This window comes from Peromyscus californicus, unplaced genomic scaffold (genome assembly GCF_007827085.1).
Source record: "Peromyscus californicus insignis strain IS unplaced genomic scaffold, ASM782708v3 Scaffold_12__1_contigs__length_115047231, whole genome shotgun sequence".
In the NCBI taxonomy this organism is placed as follows: domain Eukaryota; kingdom Metazoa; phylum Chordata; class Mammalia; order Rodentia; family Cricetidae; genus Peromyscus; species Peromyscus californicus.
The window spans coordinates 67551104-67556522 of NW_026294413.1; the positions used below are offsets into that span (position 1 = coordinate 67551104).

The 5419-nt window shown below is 46.5% G+C and overlaps 1 long non-coding RNA gene across 1 annotated transcript; it reads left to right on the top strand.

The window, feature by feature from the left end:
- Positions 1 to 2540: 2540 nt before the first annotated feature.
- On the top strand, positions 2541 to 3783 carry LOC128107935 (uncharacterized). The gene is made up of 2 exons (XR_008217250.1): positions 2541 to 2715; positions 3225 to 3783. It is a non-coding gene; the product is annotated as an uncharacterized LOC128107935 (long non-coding RNA).
- Positions 3784 to 5419: the final 1636 nt, after the last annotated feature.

Sequence of the window (5419 nt, forward strand, 5' to 3'; positions counted from 1 at the left end):
CCACGAACTCTTGTCTGTCTGATCCCGGGCTCCTGGAAGTCCAGGGGCGCACCCACGCCCTGGGGAGCTTTTGTGAAAATCCACACCCACTTTCTTTTAAAAATGCAGTTTTCTTACCAATAAAGGAATTTATAAAAGTATGTAAACGGGGGAGGGGTTGGGGGTTGCAGTTCCTAGCAGCAAGTGTGACCTGGCAATAAATACCGATTCTAGAGTGGATTTACATAGGTAAGTGAGGCTCCGGAGCAGCCTGGGCTAACTGCCAAAGACTTTAAGGAGTAGCTGAACTACTTTGTAAAGACCCAGAAAAGATATAAAATTCTGCAGTTTTAAAAAGATATTGGAAGGAGAGAGGACAAGGGGACCTGGGGCAGGTACAGCGGCTTTAGGAATGTTAGGTCAGAGCTCCTGGGGGTGGGGTGGGGTAGCAGCTGAGGGTGTGCAGAGCCCAGGCTTTGGGTGCTACTTTGATGATACTGGTGGATAGCCCTGTGCTCCACAATGCCGCTCACACGTGCTTCTCTTTCAGCTCCCTCCTGCCTGTCCTCCCTTCTTCCTGCTGTCCAAAAGGGCAAAATTTGAACTCTAGGGTTTTCCTACTGTGGACCAGGAAGACAACGCGAGTCCCAACTCTTGAGGGTTGGGAAGACTCGTTGGGGTATATCTGGTATGTAGACACACTCCCCAGATTCTTCAGCGTTGCAGGGATGTGATGTTCTAATCCAGCTTTGAGCAACGGTGGACTTCTGGAGAGCTCTATATCGTCTTCCCTGATCCCTCCAGTGAAGAATGTTATTCTAAAGAAAGAATTTTGCAGATAAGAAGGAAACACAAGCCAGGCAGTAATGGCGCACGCCTTTAATTCCAGCACTTGGGAGGCAGAGGCAGGCGGATCTCTGTGAGTTCCAGGCCAGCCTGGTCTACAGAGTGAGTTTCAGGGCAGGCTCCAAACCTACACAAAGAAACCTTGTCTCAAAAACAAAACAAAACAAAACAAAAAATAAAAGGAAACACAAAATCTGTGTGAAGCAGCTGTTCCACCATTTGCTTGGGGTCTGGGGGCTGTTCCCCCTGCCCCCCACCCCCGGGTCCAGGTGGCTTTTATTTATTTCCAGCGGTTCTAGCCAGCCTTTAAGTCTGGAACCAACCTAGGCTAGAGAAGTGAGATTCCAGGAGATGTTCTTAGCTCAAGGCCAGTCAGTACGCAGTTTCAAATGCAAACACAGACGCCAGACTTGGGGTGGGGCGGGTGGGGAGGGGGCTCGGAGAATGGGAAGTGCCGGCAAGACTTCACAAAATAGTATGTAGAGTACTTAGAAGGGGGCTGGCTGTATGTCTGTGTCAAGTGTAGCGTGGTATGACATCAAACTGGACAACAGTTTCCACTATCTGGTACTTTGGTACCTCCTAGGTTTTGCAGAGTTGAAGTTCTGCTCAGCTGCGGGGTCCTGCACAGTTCCTGGTTTCTGCCAGGGACAGTCTTAGCTCCGGTCACTGCCTTGGCCATTGTGGTAGTCCCTAGTGTCATGTGATACCTGGAAGTCTTGATTTCTACCAAAGAAGAAAAGAGTGGGGCCATAATCTTTACTGCTTCTAGTCTCCTGGGCATCCCTCTGTGCTGTGAGGAGAGCAGTCCTCACAGACCCAGGTATTGGATTTTTGCCTTAGGCACAAACTCCTCTTCATTTGACCGGAGACTGTACCCAGTGGTATTCTGGGCAAAGGGGCTCTGAGAAGCCTAGATCTGGCTCATGGACTGGCTTTGAAGAAGGGCAAGCTCGGGCAAGCTCAGGCACACCTCCTCAGCACACAGTCTCTAATAGAACTGCTTTTTGAGGCTGAATTTCCTGTCTTCAAAAGAATCCCACCTATGCCGAGGGCCTGTTCCATCACCGATCTTATCGACAGATGACGGGATAGCCTGCCATGAGATATCATGTATTCCTAGCTTGCTCTTCTGAGTTCACATATTCAATATCTTTTGAAGTCTTACTAGACATGGGGTGACAGCATAAAAATTGTGTCATTCTCTGCCCTGTAGAAATTATGGTTGAGTCCATAATTAGTGAGGAAAAAAATAATGACTGACATAAGAGAAAAATTATTTAGAACTAAATGGTACGGGTCTAAAACCATTAAGAATTTAAAGAAATAAAAACATCCATGGGGGGGGTGGTATGTTTTAAACTTCCTCCTCAAAATTCACATTGAAATTTAATCCTCCTTGAAAAGTCTCACTAAAGAGGTCAGATCAAGATGTAGTTCAGTGGTAAGGTGTTACTTCCTTGTATAGGAAAACAAACAAGCAAATAAAGAAAACACAGGAGTGGGACCAGACATTGCCTTTAAGAAGGGATTAGGTCCAGCCTGGGCTACAAAGTGAGTTCCAGGAAAGGTGCCAAAACTACACACACACACACACACACACACACACACACACACACACACACACATACTGGATTAGGTCATAACGGCCCTGCCTCCGTGAGTGGATTAGCCAAGTCAAGGGTTGATGAGTGAATGGATCTGCCATGCAAGGCTTTGTCCCTTGGATGCACCCCTCTTGCCGCTTGACGCCTTGTATTTCTTGGTTCTCTGCAGAGTCCACGACCGTCACCAGACGCAGCCTTCAGAATAATGAACCAAATTAAGCCTCTCATCTTGATAAATCATCCAGCCTCATGTGTTCTGTCATCACAGCAAAAACAGACCAAGGTAGGGGAATGGGATGATTTTTTTTATTGCTTGGCCTCCTTGGCTTTTCTTTCTTTCCCTACAATTTAGAATTCTTCTAGGTTCCTTGACCGAACTCTCCCTCCCCCGCTCCCCCGCCCCGCCCCCAGCCTGCAAGGTCTGGTGTAGAGGGCTGTTCACCAGCTGGCTATGAGGTGTGACTGTGGAGATCCAAACGGACAGGGAAAAGGGCCCAGGTGACAACTGGAAAAGGAAGCTCTACCTCCTGTTTCACATCCGGACAGGCTGGTGCCTCTCCTGCCCACTCGCCCTCTTCTTGTCTCTGGATTCCTCTCCTACACAGTGGACTGGCCCCACCCAAAGCCCTCCCCACACACCTGCATCTCCCCAGTGTGCCAGGCTATGACTGGGCAAGCATTTCTCTGCTGACCAGCACTGCCTGGCATTGAAATGAGAATGGAAAAAACAAAAGCAAAACAAGGCTGCAGCCTAACACACCTCTCTATTGTTTCCTCATTTCTTCATTATAGGAAATGCCGCGATTGGAATAGGAACGTCCTGCCAGGGAAGAAGGCTGCTGTTCAGAAACTGACTCATAAACTTCAGTACAAATTCTGCTCAGGGCTGCTAAAGACTGAGGCCAGAGCCAACAGTGGCATTAGCAGAAGCATAAAGGGGCTGTCGGGGGTTCAGCAGAGTCAATGGGTTTGCCCCAGGGCATACTCTTCCCCTCTCTTGTGGCTAGCTCCCTTGAAATGTAGTGCTCCTGGGACATAGTAGCTTACCCAGTGTTTATTCCCTGCCACTTGGTTTCAGTAGTAAGAAGCTTTCAAATTGTGTGTGTGTGTGTGTGTGTGTGTGTGTGTGTGTGTATGTGTGTGTGTGTGTGTGTGTGTATGTGTTGTTATTGTTATTTTGTCTGAAACAAGATCAGCAAGTTCATGTATCTTAGGCTGGCCCTGAATTCACTATGTATAGTCCAGGATGGCCTTGAACTGGCAGGGGTCTTTCTGCCTCAGGTTCCAACAGGTTGGAGTTATAGGCATTGGACATTATGCCTGCCTTAAAATAAATTATATTTAAAGTGTACAGTATGATGTTTTGATAGATGCAGCAAGATTTACTGGATTCCAACTGGCTAATACATCCACCTTCTCACATTATTATTATTATTATTATTATTATTATTATTATTATTATTATTTTGTAATAAGAGCCCAAAGCTACCCTCTTAGCTGATTTCCAGCACACAGTATTGTAACTGTAGTCCTTGTCTTGTGTTTAGCTCCTGGGAGTATTGACTCTACTTGCTTTCTGCATTATAGCCCTCAACATTCCCCACTTCTAACCCCATAAGATACTGTTTCAGAAAACAAAAACTATCTTTTTCCTCTTTGAGACAGGCTGGCTTTGAACTCCTGGACTGAAGCAGTCCTCCCATCTGAGCCCCCTAAGTGCTGGGACGATAGATATATCACTATGCTTGGCTTAACTCTTTCCTTTGAAGAGGCAATTGGAAAAAATGATTGTAATCAGAACCTAGTCTAGAAAATCCCTCAAAGGCATATTCAGAGGCTATTGTTCCCATAGGTTCACAACCATCTTATAATACTAAAATACATTCAATTAAAATTATGCTTCCTCTGACAAAGCCACACCTCCTAATAGTGCTACTCCTTATGGGCCTCTGGGGGCCATTTTCATTCAAACCACCACAGCAGGTTTGGTTACACATTTGTGTGTGTGTTATGTGGAAGTCAGAAGACAACTTGTGGGAATTGGTTCTCTCCTACAGTGTGTGTTCCGGAGACTGCACTCAAGTCTCATGCTTGGCATCAGACATCTGGAGTCATCACCTGGTATTTTCTTTCACACGGTGCTGGAGACTGAACCAGGGCATCCTGCATGGTAACCGAGCACCCTACCTCAGTTACAGGGCTGCTCTGCCACAGGCACTTTTGCAAAGCGACTTAAGGGAGAAGGGGCTTGTTTCCCCTCACGGTTTAGGGGGACAGTCCATCATGGTAGGTGTTGGAGGCAGCCGGTCACATTGCACCCAGTCACGAAACAGAAAGTGATGCTAGTGCCCAGCTCACCCTCCCTTTTTTTTTTTTTTTTTTTTTTTTTTTTTTTTGGTTTTTCGAGACAGGGTTTCTCTGTGTAGCTTTGCGCCTTTTCTGGATCTCGCTCTGTAGACCAGGCTGGCCTCGAACTCACAGAGATCCGCCTGGCTCTGCCTCCCGAGTGCTGGGATTAAAGGCGTGTGCCACCACCGCCGCTCCGGCATCACCCTCCCTTTTTTATTCAGCCTGGGAACCCAGCCCATAGAGTGGTGCCAAAACATTTGGTGCAGGATTTCCCACCTCAATGAACCTAGTCTAGAAAAATCCCTCAAAGGCATACTCAGAGGCTTATTTCCCTGGTGACTCCGAAGCCTATCATGTTGACAAACCAGGTTAACCATACAACTCCACCCCTTGTCAACTCGACACACAAACCTACCACTTTTAAACACAACCTTCCATCCCTGTAGTCCCTGTAGGTTCACAGCCATCTTATAATACTAAAATATTTTCAATTAAAATTAAGAAATACCCATAGTCTTTAACAGTTTCAACATTGTTTAAAAGTCCAAAGTCTGAGTCTCCTCTGAGACACAAGGAAATCTCTTAACTGTGCTCTTATAAAATAAAAACAAGCTACATACTTTCACTATACAGTGGCA